The 19677-nt window shown below is 49.9% G+C and overlaps 1 protein-coding gene across 1 annotated transcript in view; it reads right to left on the bottom strand.

Moving 5' to 3' along the window:
- Positions 1-19677, bottom strand: part of DPYS (dihydropyrimidinase) — a 144435-nt gene that overhangs the window by 76935 nt on the left and 47823 nt on the right. The gene's annotated exons all lie outside the window — the stretch shown is intronic.

The following is a 19677-nucleotide window of genomic DNA, read 5'->3' as shown; positions in this document are numbered from 1 at the left end:
AGGCAATGAACTTCATAGAACAATGTCCAAGTAGAAAGAATGTTCACTATTTCCAGATTAAAATGACTGTGGATCACTATGCCATGAAACAAAATGTTTTTTCAGGACAAGGTAGCTTCAGGGCATGGCATTGTTACATTAACGTATTGCTTTAATTCAAAACATAGGGAAAGTGGCACATCCCTATAAAGTAAATGAAAGATTCCATCACTGGTGCTCACCCTCCGTTGTTCCCGCCGTCTCAAAGCTGGATCAGAATAGTATGAATGTTTTTGCAATGGAGGAAGCACACAGGAGCCTTATATGTAAACAAACTTACTCTGTATTTAAATCATAAGAAGATGAGGTTTGGCAAATCATTTCCGGGTTTTCCGGTTCCGGCTCGGGAATTTGCTCTTGCTCGTCCTCTGTGGCTGACTCGTCCATCTTTGTCTCTGGCAGCTTCCTTTAAAAGGACAGCCCTCTGAGAAGGAAGTTGCAGAGCAAAGTTCCAGTTTTCATGGTGATTTCATGCAACGCGCTTATACCTATTGTCTTTCACGTTACCAGACACGGCTCACGTACCTCGACAATCCTTGTCTCCAGCATAAACTGCAGGAACTTGGTATTCCATTTCATTATTTTTGCATCCTCTGGTATAACGAATTAAGAAAATAGATTCTACACGTTATTAATTACTCATTTAATTATTTATATAAGTTATTGTTTTAAATTGTCATTTTCGTGTATTAATGTATTTATAGCTATGCAAGAGATTGATCTAAATAGTGTAATCACTTATGTAAATAGAGAGAGAAAGAAACAGTGTCAGATTGGATAATCAAAGGACTGAAGGATATATAAAGTGCTGTTACCCTACATGCATCTACATCACTGAGGAAGCTTTTAGCGAAACGTGTCTGACGGATTTTTGGTCCTCGCAAGCCACCATACAGAGGAGTAAAGTGGAATCCCAATTTGGCCAGTATCACCACCGGAGCGCATGCGGATGCGCGGAAGGCGGAAGCAGCAGCAAGGAGGTTGACGAACGGGAGAGAGACCAGGCTGTGCACAAGTCTGGGCAAATCACCCGATTTTCATCCCACATCGCTGCACTACCATCCGACCTATTGGGACAGACTCCACGCGGACACCTAACCACCTGGGAGGAAGTCCGGCAGAGACTGAAAACTTCTCCTTTCTATGCCATTTTTTAATGGCCGCTTGTGAGTTGGCAATCTCTTTTTTAATTAATTTTGTTCAATAAACAGTATTATACTATGTTTTTCCTGTTTTCTCCCTTTTCCTGAGGTCACACTAAGAAGCACACACTACACCCAAGGTGGATTCTGGTGTTTCAATGTAAGTGTGCCTCCCATACATCTCATCCCCAGCATACCACTGTGATTTAACCTTTCCTGATGGCGGTCCCTCTGTCTGTTTTATATTGCATGTGCCCTGGAAATCTGAGTGAAACACGGCGCCGGAGGATCCCTCCCCCCTCTTCTTGTCTCCAGCATGCCTCAACCTCTGCATCCACATCGACTACGCAACTCTGCTGCCTGCCCTGACCTTAGGCCTACAACACACTACTCGGTTCTTTCATCATCGTACCTCAGCCCTACGGGTCCACTTCCTGCTTGAGACGAGCATCGTTTCAAAGAGCAGGCATAAAAGTAATGTTTCAGGACCAGTTGTCCTGAAACGTTACATTTATGCCTGCTCTGATGATTTAAATACAGAGTAAGTTTGCAGATATAGTCTAGCCCTCCGGCCGCTATCCTTCTTTTGGGCCCTCACAGTATAAGTCCTGTAAGGTACAGGATCTGTGAGGGATAAGCTCTTTCAATAGGCCTAGTTTACTACTGCAGCCTGGATGCATTGTTACTGTATCCAGGGGCAGGGCTAACAACAACCAAAGCGTGTCAGCCTTGGGGGGGGGGGGGTTTACTGGCTGGGTCACATGACCTAAATGTGATGCCTGTTATGGGCAGGGTTACAAGCCACACCCTGGGGATATACTGACATTCTCCCAGAAGTCGGCCAGTCTGTGTCCCCTCCCTCAGCAAAGTTGGCGTATGATTTATCCTGTGTGCCATGAAGGATAAGGAGCTGGATGGGGCCTGCAGGGCCTTATACAAAGGGAGGGTTGCTCCAGAAGGGAATGCTGTGACTTGCTGTGTAATGGCAGCAAACATCAGTTACATTTCTATCTGTGTGGATAACTGCCTGGTATGCAAAAGAAGTGTCAGCATGGACCATCCTGGTCACTCTGGAATCTTTGCTGGCTGGAGGCACTGTAACCTGAGGGATTCAAACTGAAAACCTGTCCTGATGTCTCCCCACACCATTATGGAGTATCTCAAGACCTTCTGTTCCAGCCTCACAGGTACGTACCACACCAGTAACATCAGGTAGCTGCAGGAGCTCACTTAAGGTGGGGGGAAAGGTGCTACACTTATATTATCGCTTTAATTATACACAGCAATTTCAAAACTCCTCATTCTTTAATTAGCAGCAGAGCTCTTCGCTTATGCAGTTACTGTATGAAAAAAGTGTCATCCTTGCTATCAAGAATGGAGCTGCTGACACGGGGGGGAGGGGGACCTGTCCCGGCAGCTCTGGGAGTGTGTCTGGCTTGTACGACTGCCCCTCCCTGAAATTATGTCCTGGGCCCCGTGTCAACTGACATGCCAGCAAATAAACAAATACATGAGAAAATGAAGGGCTAGAACAATAGGTCTTGCTGTGAATGGAGGGTGTCAGGCAAGGAGGAAATTGGATGCAGTACTTCACAGAATGGGTGGTGAATTATTGGGGAAAGCCATGTGAAGTTGTAGGGGCTAATATAGTAAGGAAATAAAAAATGCTTGAGATAGAAATAGGACTATCCTAATAAGAACTAAAGACAAGGATCAAATATGGTTGGGACTTTTACAGAAGATAGGAAATAGATAGACTGGATGCGCCAAGTAGTTCTTATCTACCATCAAATTCTATGTTTCTGTGGGGACTATTCTCATAGCTCCGAAGTGTGATTCACTCTGGCTCTGACAATCTGATCGATTTGTCAAAAAAGTCTCCAATTCGCCAATTATTTTACAAAAAACGCACAATTCTCGTAGCTACATTATACAAACTGCTTCTATTGGAGAGATTGGGTTAGTGAGGGTACTTGCCGAGATCCAGGGGGCGGAGCCAGTGGAATGGTTAGTGTCCGTTTGCCGTAGTCTAGGGTTGGAGCCAGGAGAGTAGTAGATTGTCCGAAAGCCAAGATCAGGGATGGAGAGGTGCGGGTAGTCAGAGGCAAGCCAAGGTCTTTATCAAGAGGTAGTCCAATAGTCAAGTCCGGGTCTTTATCCAGAGGGGGTCATATGATCATACCAGGTTGGTACACGGAAAGCAGCAGAGAAACAGCAGCAAAGCACTAGCAACATAGTAGCAAGGCAGTAGCAAGTCAAAACAGAACGCAGGAATACAAGGTCACAAGAGTTATGCTCAGCAATGACTCTGAGCATGAGCAGGGTATAAATAGGAAGCAGGAACCAATGGGACAGGAGGAGGAGCAGAGGCGCGGCCCTAGCGGGAGCCGCGATAGGCTGCAGGAGACAAGGGTGATAGAAAAAAACGGAGCACAGCCCACCAGCACATCACAGGACACGAGGGTCTTCTTTAGAATGGTTTATTGATAAAAGAACATACAGTAGCGACATACTTTATCGCACTAAATGCCGGCGGCATGCCGGGATCTACCCCAGCTGCCGCCAGTAATAACCGCGCGCCGCCGCGTTTCCCCCACACACCCCCCCTCCAACTCGCGCGCAATTTACTATGCTTCCGGACCCCGAGCCCGGCTTCTGCTCTGCCCCTCTGCTTCCCCGCACCCCCGCTTACCTTGATTTAATCTCCAGGGGTGTCGGGGAAGCCTGGGGAAGCCAGGGAAGACGGGGAAGCCGGGCGCGCTTGTGACTGTGATGTCACAGTGCGCCGCCACGCGCCGCGGCTACCCGCTTCCCAGCCACATACAGCCAGCGGCTTTTGCTCGAATAAGAGCTGCCGCTGCTGTAGGGCAGAGTTCCTAAAGACGCTCTGTTTCGCACACAGGGCGCTTTATCACATGGTGTGTCTATTATAATATTTAGAGAAACTTATATACAGCGTATCCCCAGTCACACACCTCTACAATTATTTTTTTGGAGCACTGGATTGTTTGGACTGCTCTAATTTCTATACATGCAGGAGACAAGGGGCAAGGAATTAGTTGCCGCGCAGCCGGGGAGTGGTGCACGACATCACGTGAGCGCGCTCGAGAGAAGCATGGCGCATCCGGGGGGGGGGCGGAGCCAAGTTCTGTGGCAGTCTAGAAGAGCTACGTGTGCAAGCGCGCTCTGTAAGCAGGGCGGGGGTGCATGCATGCGTTGGTACCAGTGCGGAGGTCTGTGCAGACATAGGTAAGGAGAGAACACGTTGCAAAGGACATGTTCCCCGATTCCTTGCAGTACCCCTCCCCCCTTGAGGAACTGCCTCAGGACGATTCCCGTATGGCTTGTGCGGAAACCTGGCGTGGAACTACCTTAACAAGATGGGAGCGTGGATCTGATGGTGAGGTATCCAAGAGCGTTCCTCCGGACCGAAGCCTTTCCAGTGTACGAGAAATTGAAGAACTCCTCTGGACTGGAGTATCTACTGTAGAATCGATTATGGATTGAATCTCACATTCTTCTTGACCCTGTACAATGACAGGATGAGGTCTAGGAGAGACATCAGGAAACTGAGAACTTTGAAACACAGGTTTCAACAATGAGACGTGGAAGACTGCCGGAATTCTCATAGACGGAGGCAGTTGCAGACGGTAAGCCATGGGGTTGACTTGTTCAAGGATGGTGAACGGACCAAGAAACCTTGGAGCCAATTTCAGTGTAGGTGTTTTCAATCTAATGTTTTTGGATGAAAGCCACACTTTGTCTCCTGGCCTAAACTTGGGCGCCTTATGGCGATGACGATCCGCCTGGGTCTTCTGTCTGAGGACCGCCTCCTGGAGTCTTTTGGATCTTCTTCCAGGAATCTTGAAGCGAGTCGAGTCTGGAATCTGCTTCTGGGACCTCGGAAGGATTAGAAGAAATAGGAAGGCGAGCTGGCTGGAACCCGTAGTTTATGAAGAAGGGTGTCTCTTGAGTAGACTCGTTTTTCAAGGAGTTATGGGTGAACTCAGCCCAAGGGAGTAAGTCTACCCAGTTGCCCTGTGCATTGGAGATGAAACACCTGAGGTACTGCTCTAACGATTGATTTGTCCTCTCTGTCTGCCAGTTGGTCTATGGGTTGATGGGCCTGATGAAAAAAGAAGAGTAATATCCAACCTCTGTGCAAAGGCTCGCCAAAAGTTGGACACAAACTGGGATCCACGATCGGATACTATGGAAATAGGAACTCCATGGATGTGAAAAATTTCCTTAATAAAGACGTCAGCCAAGGTAGCAGAATTAGGAAGACCCTTGAGGGGTATGAAATGTGATTGTTTCGAAAAACGATCCTCTACAACAAGTATCGTGTTCATGTCTCTAGAAACAGGGCGTTTGACAATAAAGTCCATTGAAAGATGGGTCCAAGGGCGGTCAGGATTAGGCAAGGGACGAAGAAAGCCTGAAGGTTTGGTACGAGAGGATTTGTTGCGGGCACAGACAGAACAGGATCTGATGAACTCGTCGACATCCTTGAGTATGCTAGACCACCAGAAGGTGCGTTTGATTAGATCAGAAGTCCGTTTCATACCAGGATGACCGGCTGATTTAGAGGAGTGACCCCACTCATGGATCTTTTTCCGAAACTGTGGAGCAGCATACAAATGACCCTCCGGCACCTCTAGACCCTCAGGAACGTGTAATTGGGAAGCCAGGATCTTGTCTAAGATGTCAAACGAATTGGCCGACAGAATGTATTTAGGAGGTAGGATGGTTTCAGGAATGTCTTCTGTCTTGTCCTCTGAAATGAGTTGGAGGAGCATTGGCCTTAATGTTCTTAGTTCCAGGAATATAAGAAATTATGTAATTAAATCATTAAATGAAAGAGCCCAGCAAGCTTGACGTGAACCGAGGTGGCGAGCCCCCTCAATATACATTTTTATGATCGGTAAGGATCAAAATGGGATTTTCAGTACTCTCCAATAAGTGTCTCCATTCTTGAAGAGCCACTTTAATGGCTAAAAATTTGCGTTTACCGACCGTAGTTTTGTTCTGCAGGTGAAAATTTCTTGGAAAAGAATCCACAAGGATGTAATTTGTCCTGGGGACTTTGCCTCTGGGAAAGAATGGCTCCCGCGCCTATGTCGGATGCATCGACCTCCAGAGTGAAGGGAAGGTTGGGATCCGGATGACGCAAAATAGGAACTGAGACAAATGCCTTTTTGAGCGTGTCGAAGGCTTGAAGTACTTCGGAGGACGTATTTGCCCTTTTCTTAGTAAGACCAGTTATAGGAGCCATGGTAGAGGAAAAATTACTAATAAACTTACGATAATAATTAGCAAAGCCCAGGAATCACTGTGAGAGATGTCGGCTGTGGCCAATCTAAAACTGCCTTGAGTTTCTCGGGATCCATAGAAAGACCAGAATCGGATATAATATAAGAGAAAAACAGAGAATGAACCCTGAGTAGCTGACAAAGCTACAAACTCAGCAGATATATAAGTCCATAGATTCCAGAATTAATCACCGCAGCAACAGGATAAATACCACTATGTCCATGAAACAACCTCCATAATAAAACAATTTAAACCTGGATGGGGGTCTGTATAGCATAACTGGTAGAGGTACAAAGAAGCCCCATCAGAGAAGAGCCCCAGAGTAAATCAAAGATCCAGCGACTGCTAGCCTCACCTGCATCCGGTGTTGCGGAGGATCGATCAGCTGGCCAATGTCACATCATGACAGATGAAGAAACTACCGGGTGCTGCTGAAAGAAAACTGCGTGGCACTCCTGATTGCTGATTGCTGATACCGGTGGCGTGCTCCTGCCCGTATGAAGTACAAGAAACATGGGAGACTCTTTGATAAAGTCCTTACCATAGGACGAAACGCGTCAGAGTGTTCACAGTCCCTGTGGACTGTCTTTTCTTTTGATTAAATAAAGTTTTTTTATTTTTATGCGCTTGGTTGGAGTTTTTTCAGAGGAGCAGTGACCGCCGAGTTCTCCCATGTTTCTCGGATATAATATACCCTACAAATGAGGTGGATGTTTTATGAAACATGCATTTCTCAATCTTGTTCACGAATTCTTGGAAAACAGCAGGAGCATTACAAAGTCCGAACGGCATAACCAGATATTCGTAATGACCATCTCTGGTATTAAATGCCGTCTTCCACTCATCCCCTTGATGTATGCGTATAAGGTTGTAGGCACCTCGGAGGTCAAGCTTGGAGAAGATTGTAGAACCTTGTAGTTCGTCAAAGAGCTCTGAGATAAGAGGTAGTGGATATCGATTCTTCATGGTGATTTACAATTACATTGCCTGAATGTGGGGCTTTCCTGTAAGTCCCCATTGCATCGGTGTGCTCCATGATGTTTGGTCACTAAATCCACTTGATGTCCTTTCAATCTGTGTAGCCATTCATTATTGTTCATTCCCTTTGTTCCCATCTTAGTTATAGGTTATACTCCATCTCATCATACAGTGTTGCACTATTATCTATGTTATGCTTTTTCCTTTTATGTTCACCCTGGTGTACTGTGCTCCCTGACTCCTTGACACGTTGTAGAGAGAGAAAGGGGTAGAGTTTCTAAGGAGATGAAGGCCGGCTGAAGAGGACGACCGTCGATGGCCTCCAACCCGACAGGCACAGTATTCTTCACCAGTGGTATCTTATCCTGCATGGCAAAGTCTTGGTCCACAAAGTGTCCGCCGGACCCGGAATCAATGAAGGCGGAGGTGTGAGCATGAAAATCAGGACCCTGAAGGGTAACTGGAAGTAAGATCTGAATTGGTAGGGTTTCTTTACTGTAAGGGGAAGAAAGAATAGTACCCAATGAGATCCCCTCATACCTCATTGGGTGTTGGCATTTTCCAGTTTAGTAGGACAGCGAAGTACAATATGTCCAGGTAACCCGCAATATAGACAGAGTCCCCCTATCTTCCGGCGTTGTTTCTTGGAAGGAGTGAGTGAGCTGGTGACTTCCTAACTGCACAGGTTCCGGAACATCAGAGGTAAAGGAAAATCTGGAGAAAGACTGCGTATGGGAATATTGGTTACCCGGGACTGTGGACGATGGCGTTCAGCCCGTCTCTCCTGGAGACGCTGATCAATTCTAATACAAACGGAGATAAGATCCTCCAAGTCGGTAGGACATTTCTGAGTAGCCAACTCATTCTTGAGTGCTTCATAGAGTCCCTGCCAGAAGGCGGCTGATAAGGCTTCATCATTCCACCCAGTCTCTGCGGCAATGGTCCTGAAGTCAAGAGCGTACCTTGCAACAGATCTATTATCCTGTGAAATATGGAAGAGAGCGGAAGCAACAGTGACCTTCAGGCCTGGGGTATCAAAAATCTGTTTAAAGTCCTGTTTAAAACATGCAAAGTTTTGCGTGAGTTCAGATCTTAGCTCCCAGATGGGGGAAGCTCAAGCCACTGCGTCTCCAGTAAGCAGAGCAATAATGTAAGCCACTTTTGGTCTATCAGAAGAAAAACTTGAAGGAGTTAATTCGAATTGTATATCACATTGATTGAGGAACCCTCTACAGCCATGGGGGTCACCCGCATAACGATTGGGCATAGGAAGATGAGGTTCCATGGGCAGGGATACCTCTGATGCAGAAGCGGAAAAGGTTGCTAGTTTGATAATTCCAGACTGGGACTGACGTGCAGACAAAAGGGAAATCTTTCGCGTCAGGGAATCAATTTGATTCTCAAAATATTGAAAGCGCTCAGCAATAGAGGCTTAGGCTTGGCCCACCTCAAGGGGGTCCATGTTCGTTTGGCTGATCATACTGTAACGCTTGCGCTCACCATGAACAAGGTGGGACCCTGGTACAGAGGTGGGAAGTACAAGACAACGCATCCACAGCAGCGGGACCCCTCCTGGAGGGTGGATTGTCAGCATAGCCGGGCCTGGAGAGATTGGGTTAGTGAGAGTACTTGCCGAGATCCAGGGGGCGGAGCCAGTGGAATGGTTAGTGTCTGTTTGCCGTAGTCTAGGGTTGGAGCCAGGAGAGTGGTAGATTGTCCGAAAGCCGAGGTCAGGGATGGAGAGGTGCGGCTAGTCAGAGGCAAGCCGAAGTCTTTATCCAGAGGGAGTCCAATAGTCAAGTCGGGGTCTTTATCCAGAAGGGGTCCTATGATCATGCCAGGTCGGTACACGGAAAGCAGCAGAGAAACAGCAGCAAAGCACTAGCAAGGTAGTAGCAAAGCAGTAGCAAGGCAAAACAGAACGCAGGAACACAAGGTCACAAGAGTTATGCTCAACAATGACTCTGTGCATGAGCAGGGTATAAATAGGAAGCAGGAACCAATGGGACAGGAGGCGGAGCGCAGGTGCGGCCCCGATAGGCTGCAGGAGACAAGTGGCAAGGAATTAGTTGCCGCGCAGCCAGGGAGGGGTGCACGACGTCTCGTAAGCGCGCGCGAGAGAGAAGCGTGGTGCATCCGGGGGGCGGAGCCAAGCTCAGTGGCAGTCCTAGAAGAGCTACGCATGCGCGCTCTGTAAGCAGGGTTGGGGGTGCGCGCTTGCGTTGCCAGTGCAGAGGTCTGTACAGACACAGGTAAGGAGGGAACACGTCGCAAAGGATGTGTTCCCCGATTCCTTATAGGGATAAATAGTTCTTTTGAAAGCTCCTTGTACTGTCCCCGAATATGTATTATATAGTTATCATATCCCCTCTTATACGCCTCTTTTCCAATGTAAATACATCTAATTTAGATAGCCTCTCATCATAAATTAGATTGTCCTGCACCTTTATTAATTTGGTGGCACATCTCTGCACTCTCTCTAATTCCATAAGGTATTTTATAAGGAGTGGTGCCCAAAATTTTACTCCATATTCAAGGTGTGGTCTTACTAATGCTTTGTAAAGGGGCATACACACACAATACTCCCAATGCCCCACAATACACACACACACACAAACACACAATACTCCTCTACCCCACAATACGCATATACAATACCCTCCTGCCCCACAATACACACACACAATACCCACCAGTCCCACAACACACACACACAATACCCCACTACCCCACAATACATGTACAAAAAATACCCCCCTGCCACACAATATACACACACACACAATACATTCCTGCCCCACAATACAAACACACACAATACCCCCAAAATTGGATGAAATATATTTTTTATTGTGAGTGTAAGTGAATTGGACTGGATTATATGTTAACTGGGTTAGGTGCTTTTAATCATTGATCAAAACTGACCAGCAAAAGAGACATGAGGCAATGTTAAGCAATCACATTAGTAGCTTATGTAATGGGTATTCCACCCCACCCAATCGCATATATAGTGTGGGTGAGTAGAACATGCGGTGTTACCGGTGTGGTGCGTATACCTGCAGGCTCACAGGAGGTCTGAGCCTCCGCTAGTGAGAGCCTGGGGTGAATCCTCTGGAACGTATCTTCTTTCAGCGCCTCCACCTGTGTAGGATTCTATGGAAATGTAGAATGACCCTACATAGGAACCCACTCAGAAACCACACACACAGTGATTATATAACTAATGACTTTACTAACAAATAATAATAACCTGTGTCCCTCTCACGAGGAGACACTAACAGTGACGTCTCGCAGGACGATTCCCCAACACTAGGTGATCCCACCCAGTGTCCCAAGAACCCCACCCAATGTCCCGTACTCCTACAGAGATAGTCAATGGGTGACTGTGCAATCACTAAGAACCTCTAGGCCTGTTGGTGCACATATGATGATATAATACCTGCCGAGCACTCCGGTGCTCGGGTCAGCAACAATCTTCTCAAAGGGTCAGACGTGTGATGAATCCGTCTGATCCTCCAACCGAACTCCTTGCACGTGCGGACCGCTAGGGCGGTCCCACTCTGGAATCGTCTCTGTGAACCCCAACGTGGGTCCAACCGCTTCCACAGGAACAGCAGCAGCCGCTGTGTCCCTATCTATCTAAATGGTACTAACGTGACAGGAACCCTAACCTAGGGCCTGTCCCTGTAGTACAGCAACCTGTAGTGGCTTGGGGAACTCCTATGGCCGGCAGGGGGTAATGACCTGTCCCACTCCCCTAACTACCTAAGTCCCTTCAGCCTCACTACTTTCTAACTAGTCCCAGCGCCTACAGCAGCAAGCTGTAGCTCACTGGAGGCTGCAGCCAACGTGCTGCGCAACAAGGTGCCTGCCTGTCAGACCTCACAGCACTGCCCGCTGTGACTCTGACAAGGCAGCACTCCAAACTAGGGGCCGCGTCCCTCTCTAGGACCTCCCTAAGCAGTTACCCACCCAACTAGTGGGGAGTTGGGGCCTACCTGGAGTGTAGGTACCTATATGGGGCAAAAGCTGCACTTGCTCCCCGCACCCTTCCTTCCCTACAGCTCCCTGACTCCAACTCTCTTAACTGCAGACTTCCTTTTTCCAGCTCCCACTAATGTAAGTGGCAGGGTCCCTAACCTGAGGGCTGCCCCTGGCAACACTCACCTTACTGGGGAGCTGAGCTATCTTGGACCAAGGGGGTGCTGGCCTAATACAGGGGAGTCCCTCTCTCCTGCACCCTACCTCCTTCCCTTGTCTGTTCCTTCCTCTGACTGACTAGTGTGCTCTTTTGCCCGCGAAATGTATCCACTTGCTCTCCTGGCAGTCCTGCAGCCCTATTGGCTCCTATGAGGCACCTGATGTGCTTGGCCCTAAGCCTCATGGGAATTGTAGTCCCGTGGAGGCTGTACTTACATTGGGGCCGCGTGCGCGCCTTTCCTGCACCTGCACTAACCCCTTATGGCCGCCGCAACCTCTACTCTCTCTCTACTCTCGCGCGACTCTCCTGCGCTTTCCCTGCCCTCACGCAACTGCTCCCTGGCGCTAGGGTTCTCCTTGCGCATGCGCGAGCAATCGGGGCCGCCTGGGACCTACTGCGCATGCGCGAACCGGCGCAACATGGCGGCGCCCTTACAACCCGGCTCCGAGAGCGCCGGGAGCCCTGAGACGCGCGTGCGGCCTTGGCAACCGGCCGCACGCATCCCTGGCAACCCCCGAGCCGGGGCCTGACCGCCCTCACCCCTGAGATCGCCGCGGATGCCGCCATTTGACTCGGCTGCACCCGCGATCGTCAGTAAGGTGAGGGGGGTGCTGACAGGCTGGGGAGACCTGGCTACACTCTCCCCCTGGTGAAACATCCAACGCCCTCGCTTGGAGAACGACATTACTTGACACAATTTTACACAATGAAAAATTGCATGGTATAACCGGTACACTTAACAGGTCGACTTTACACATCAGGTTACATGAAACATCACCCCCAGTAACCGAGACCAGCTGAGACCATTTGTGGGGTGCCCCTGACTGATCATGTGGGGGTACCTCACTTTTGCGTCCGTGAGCCTCCCCCAGAAAAAGTTCTTGGAGAGCACACTCTGAAGCGACAGTTACTGGTTCAGTGCTACTTCCTCCCCCTGGTGGAAGGAATAGCACAGTGTCTTTCAAACCGGTCTTTACCTGGTCATCCACGGCCTGGAAGCAGCAGGCCAGGCGGCCAGAACCTTTCCCACGGTCCACTACTTGGCGAATGAGGCGCTCCTTTTTGGGTTTAAAGGAGAAAATTTTCACTAAATCCTTCTCTACACAGTCCTTGTCCCTACATACTGGCGAGGCTTCCACTGGGAAGCGAGCAATGGACAATGTCTCTTTCCTCAAAGTCTCTGTTTCACCTGGCAGGGGGTAAAGGGTAGATACCTTACCACTGCGGTGATTCACGGTGGCCAACAGGTCCTCGGGGACGCTGTCAGTTCCCACCTCGGCTGTCTTGGGACCTGCCCCCGGCACTTCTGGGGCAGTCCACTTACTCAGGCAAAAAGAGGGGGAAGGGGAACACAAAATGAATGAGTCCCCTAAAGAATTCACTAACTGCACACCTACATATTATAAAATCTAACTTTTAATAAATTTACTTAAAACATATATTACCAAACGTAGTGTACTAAGTGTTTTTAAAAAAATGAATTAAATATTCAATAGCGTGCAACCCTGTCAATGAATGTATGAGTGTACAAACCCAAATGCAATATTCCTGGGTTTGACAGGACAGTGGATGCTGAAAGTCAGGGTATTAACCCCTCTGGAGTTTAGATGCAGACTGTAGGTAACCGTATCCTACTCAGTGAGCCTTTAACTGGTCAAAGACTCAGCAATCCTGCAATGATATATATATAGCAGCGAACACCTATGGTTGTTTTAAGTGCATATGCTTGAGAAGTGACGCTGACACAGACGCAATCAATCCACAATACCCTCAGTATAGTTAGGCTGGAACTCACAGTACCATTGACATAGAGTTTCCCAGCAGAGAGGCTCAGATTGTGTATATATCATGTATTGTGTATAGCAGGAAAGCAGACTCACTGCCTGTTGTTATATTTATCAAGCTAATGCCGTCTGCATAGATAAAACCAGGAGACTTAAGGCACTACATTAAAACAGCTCCAAGTAGGAGACTGACACAACTGCGCGCAGTTTGACATTTTTGGACAAAATTGTTGTAAGCCCCTGAGCCAACGCCAAGGCAGACCACATATCAGGGGTCCCTAACGCTAATATAAATTCTTAATAACCTGTTTAATAACAGGAAGAATGATTTATAGTAAATCTGTCAATATTAGCTGCAAAGTTCTGTCTGACTGAAGCTTTTATTAACCTGTACATTACCAGGAAAAGCACTCTGTATTAGAGATGTCACAGCCAAACTGCAAGCAGGCAAGTTCCCCTGAGTGGAAGATGCTATGGAGTGAGCCCATAACCATTTAAATGTGGGAGGGGGTGAGCTTAAATTAAGTAGGAGGTTGCCAACCTCCAATCAGCCATGACTAGCTGGACAAGAATTGCAAAACATACTGGACACCTAACAAGCTCCTATTAAACCCCCAAAATACCCACAACATATATATAAGCATATGAGTGTCAGAGGAGTGCTACTGAGCATGGCAATATGCATTAAAACCAGAGACATAACATAAAACACAGACAAAGCTCAGTTTTTAGCACATCTAGTGAGACTCATACACGGTACAGTGCCTAAATATATATGGACAAATATCTAATAAGTAAATGGTCTTTTAGTTTGACATTTTTGGCCAAAATTGTTGTAAGCCCCTGAGCCAACGCCAAGGCAGACCACATATCAGGGGTCCCTAACGCTAATATAAATTCTTAATAACCTGTTTAATAACAGGAAGAATGATTTATAGTAAATCTGTCAATATTAGCTGCAAAGTTCTGTCTGACTGAAGCTTTTATTAACCTGTACATTACCAGGAAAAGCACTCTGTATTAGAGATGTCACAGCCAAACTGCAAGCAGGCAAGTTCCCCTGAGTGGACCTATTTTGATCTGGTTTGAAACTGATTGGCCGGCGAAGCCGGCCAATTCAGTTAAACAACAATTCTACTTGTTACCAAGTAGAACAAAGAAAAAACCAGTCAAACAAAAAAGTAAATGAATCCAACAAGTACACTGCTAAAGTGCACTTAAAACAGAAGGGTTAATTCTGAAGAACCCTTGATGGGGGGTACCGAGCAAAGCACCCCGCCTAACGCCCACTGGGAGGCAAACTCTGAAACCGTCCCAGTGGACTCGGCGTACGAGTACTCTGCCCGAATACGGGAGTGCACCAGCGCCCGGAACATGGCCACGATGTTTGTTGGGACCCTCCCCTCCAAACACTGCTTCCTGGTTTTACAAATGGCTACCTTAGCCAATGCCAGGAGCAGGTTGACCAGGAGATCCCTAGGCTTATCGTTCCGGGACACTGGGCACCCAAAAATAAAAAGTTGAGGGGAAAAACCCAGCCAGAACTGCAGGAGAAGGCTCCTCAAGAAGGACATGAGGGGCTGCAGTCTAGCGCAACTCGAATAAATGTGATATACGGACTCCCGCTCGCCACAGAAGGGACAGGCGGCGGGGGAGTCCGTGAAGTGTGCCAAATACTCTCCTGTGCTCAGTGCACCGTGGAGGACCCTCCAACCCAAATCCCCGGCGGGACCGGGAACCAAAGATGAATAGAGTTCCCTCCACCGGGGTCTCTCGCCCTCGTTCGCAGGGAATACCCGCCTCCAGATGGTGTCTGGGCGGGTGACAAGGGCGAGGTAATGCACTATATGGAGCACAAGAGAATACAGGACTTTCCTCGGCATGCCGCGGAAACACGCCGGGGACATATCCCCCAACTTGCTGAGGTTGGGGGAAAGAAGAGCCCGAGGGGGTTGCCGTGGCTTCGGTTCCACGCAAAAATCCGGAGAGCTGAAGTTGATAGGCTGACAAGGCTCTCCGGTCTGCAATAACCCCTCAATGAAGGTGCGTGAGTCGGGGTGGATGGCATCCGTAATCTCCTGGATCAAGCGACGAGGGACGCGGGCAGTACGCAGACCCATACGGGGCGCGAGCACCTCTGCTCTTACCCAGTATCGCCGCCCATAGTCCAGGAGATCCCCGACTCTGGTCACCTGCGCCAGGATTAGCCGGCGGCAAATAGAGGGTGAATCCAACATCCGAGCCCCCACTGCCGGATTATACAGCAGGGGCTCGGCGAGGAAATCAACCCCCACCGCCTGTTCCTTCCTGGTCGCGGAGACCAGTTTCCAGGCCTTAAGTAAGTCCCGATAGTATGCCGGCAGCACCGAGAGGTCTCTACCTAAACCCTCGGGCCTGATGATAAACAGTTGCCGATCATACCTCATATTGCGCAGCTGGCGAAAGAAACTGGTTGCCAGCTGGCACCACTGCGGAGACGGATCTGCGAATAGGTATCTCTGCAGGTATTGGAGGCGGAAAGTGTGTAACTGGGAGCGAACACACACCACTCCCTGTCCACCCTCCTCCAAAGGGAGACACGCAACTCCCGCAGAGACCCAATGCTTCCCTATCCAAAGAAAATCCATCAACTTCCTCTGGATCTTGTTGATAAATTCGGGGGTCGGACCCATGGCTATCAGCCGGTGCCAAAGCTGACTGGCCACCAGCTGATTAATCACCAGGGTTCTTCCCCTGAGGGAAAGCATTCTCGACAGATACACCCATGACCCCAGACGAGCAACGACCCGTTCTTCAAGATCACTGAAGTTTTCCGGGGCCGGGACCTCCGCAGCAGACAGGTAGACTCCCAGATACTTGAGAGTATCGCCCTCCCACGAGACATTCCGAAACGCGGGGGGCAAGGAGTCCACCTGTAAAGGACCCACCAGAATGCCAGAGCACTTGGACCAGTTGATCCGAGCAGAAGAGGCCGCGGTATAGACCTCTTGGCACGCTTGTGCCCGCTCTAGATCATCTAGGTCCTGGGCCACGAGGAGCACGTCATCGGCATAAGCCGACAGGACTACCCGCATGTCAGGTTCCCGCAGCACCAGCCCGGTGAGCCTCCTCCTCAGTAGGCAGAGGAAGGGCTCAATGGCCAGCGCGTACAGTTGCCCAGACAGGGGGCACCCTTGACGTACTCCCCGACCAAACACAAAAGGTGCCGTCAGGGACCAGTTGATCTTCACCAGACACTCTGCAGAGGCGTACAGCATCTGGAGAAAGCCCACAAATTGTGGGCCGAAGCCAAACGCCTGCAGGGTCTGCATAAGGTAACGGTGATCCACTCTGTCAAACGCCTTCTCTTGATCTAGGGACAGGAAGGCGAGTGATAGACCAGTCCTTTGTGCGTAATGCATCAGGTCCCGGACCAGAAAGATGTTGTCATGAATACTCCGGCCCGGGACAGTATAGGACTGGTCGGGGTGAATCACCTCTGCCAGCACGGACTTGAGCCTCAGCGAAAGCGCTTTGGCTACGATCTTATAGTCCGTGCTGAGCAGTGATACCGGTCGCCAGTTGGAAATCTGGCGGAGATCCCCCTTCTTCGGCAGCAGAGACAGTATTGCCCGCCGACACGAAAGGGGCATCTCACCGGTCTCCAGGGCTTCGGCTAGGACCTCGGTGAAATCAGGTCCCAGCATCTCCCAGAAAAACCTGAAGAACTCCACAGTCAGCCCGTCCAGACCCGGCGTTTTTCCGCGGGACATGAGATTGAGGGCTTCAGAGAGCTCGGCCATGGTCAAAGGTAACTCAAGCAGCTCCCTTCCATCCTCACTGACCGTGGGAAGCCCCTCCCATAAGACCCTGCATTTATCTGGCTGGATTGACTCCGGAGAGAAAAGATCTACATAGAATCTCCGGGTTCTGTCCCGGATGCTCTCCGGGTCAGTCAAAGGAGTACCGTCCTCTGCCAACAAGCAGGTGATATGTCTACGGTTTCCCCTCTTTCTCCAGCGCGTAGAAGAGTCGCGACCCGCGATCCATCTCGCGAAGGAAGTGGATGCGGGATCGCACATACGCCCCCCGAGCTCTCCGATCTTCCAAGTCCCGGAGAGCGTACTTCCTCTCCACGTACATACTCTGCAGGTATTGGTCTCCTTCCACAGACAGCCTCTTCTCGAGATCGAGCACCTCCTCCCTGAGGGCCTTGATCTCAGCATCGCGCTGCCTGCTGGCACCTCTGGTATACTCCTGACACACGAGGCGCAGATGAACCTTGCCCACGTCCCACCACTGCTCTAACGTGGCAAAGTCTGACCTGCAACCTCTCCAGGCCATCCAAAAGTCTCGGACCGACGTCTCAAACCCCTTGTCCTCCAACAAAGTATTGTTGAAGTGCCAATATGCGGCTGAAGGTGCTGCAGGTAGCAGCGTCACCGTCACGGACGCACAATTGTGGTCCGAAAACGGCGCCAGCCTAATGGCACTGGACTGGGCTCGCGACAGGCTGTGGCTGGAAATATACAGCCTGTCTATCCGGGACCAGGACATCCGTTCACCCCTAAACACCCTAACATGTGTGAACTCAGTGGATGCCTCAGGATGTTGTTCTCGCCAGACGTCTACCAAGGAGTAGCGGGTGATGACCTCCCGCAAGGCCGACGCAGAACACGGGTGTGGCTCCGGACCATTCCGGTCTTTCCGAGCCTCGAGGGTACAGTTAAAATCACCCCCGAGCACCACGTATTCGTTCGTGTCGACTGTCTCCAGGTATTCAGACATTCTGACGAAGAACTGCCTTCTCAGGGGTCCGGTGGCAGGAGCATACACGTTCAGGAAATTAAACGTGTAGTCCTCGTGTCGGACCCTGATATGCAACAGGCGACCTGGAACAACCGTTTTGGCAAGCAGCAGCTCAGGTTGAAAGGATTCAGAGAACAGGGTCACCACCCCACAAGATGTCGAAGTGAGGTGGCTGAAAAAGACCTTGCCTCGCCACTCCAGATGCCAGCTGGCTTCAGCCTCTGGAGTGGTATGGGTTTCCTGCAGGAAACTCACAGAATACTTTCCCTTCTGTAAAAAGGAGAGTACCTGGAACCTGCGCAACCCGTCCTTACAGCTGTTTACGTTAAGCGTACCGATGCTCAAAGCCATTGGTAGTCAAAGAGTTTTTCCGTCCCACAGGCGCTCAGGGTGCTATACCCCGAGAAGCCTTTACGTGCTCTCGCATCAATTTGTAGAACTTTAGGGCACGAACATGTTCATTAGACCCTGAGATTCTGGCCTTGCGGTTGGCCCTGGTGTATACAAAAAGAGAATGGAGAATGAACGAAGCATCCTTCCACTTCTTGAGGGCCAACTTCACCTTCTTTTTTCCTTGCTTGTGAAGGGTATCTCCTAGGAACTCATCTATCTCCTGGGCAGGGATAACGGGGCTCAAGGAGCCCACCGACTCTGCGGTGCCAGAGGATGCCTCACTGAGCCCCAACTCCCCAAGCTCCTCTTGGCTGAAAAACTCAAGACCCCCGCCCCTCTCTGTGGGAGCCTTTCTCAGCCCTAGAGTGGGTCCCCTCTTTGGTGTTTCCACGAGGGGGTCCACTATATCCTCCACATCCAACCCCTGGGTAGAATCTTCAGGGGTATCTGGAGGCGGTATGATGGAGGCAGCGGTCTCCCGAGTGTCCTCGGGGGCCACAGAGGCACCCAGTGCCCTCCTAATCTCCTCTATCGCCGTGTGGATAAATGGGATGCCACAGGTGTTCTCACCAACCGCGGGAGGGCACTCGCCAACCGCGGGAGGGCACTCGCCAACCGCGGGAGGGCACTCGCCAACCGCTGGAGGGCACTCGCCAACCGCGGGAGGGCACTCGCCAACTGCGGGAGGGCACTCCTCAGCATGCACCCCAAGGAGAGAGTCCAGCTTGGCAGTCATCTCTGACAAAGACCAAAACTCTCTGCGAAGAGGGCTCACGTCAGACACCCTCCAAGTGTATCCTGAATTGCTCGCTAAAGCCTCCTCTCCTACACCTGCCTTCCCCGCTCCATCCTCTAAATCCTCAACCATGGGGGTCAGCCCTAGCCAATCCCCTCCTTCCGGTGACATAAAACCTGACTTGGCCTCAGGCGCTTCACCCAAAGGTGGTACAGCCAGAGGGAGATTCTGGTCGACCCCCGAGTCTCCGAAGACAGCTACTTTCGGTGTGATAGGTTCACCGAAGCACAAGTCCCCGGGGGA

The sequence above is a fragment of the Ascaphus truei genome, chromosome 2 (genome assembly GCF_040206685.1).
Source record: "Ascaphus truei isolate aAscTru1 chromosome 2, aAscTru1.hap1, whole genome shotgun sequence".
Classification (NCBI taxonomy): domain Eukaryota; kingdom Metazoa; phylum Chordata; class Amphibia; order Anura; family Ascaphidae; genus Ascaphus; species Ascaphus truei.
The sequence above is the reverse complement of the archived record's forward strand: the minus strand, read 5'-3'. Positions and strand labels throughout refer to the sequence as shown.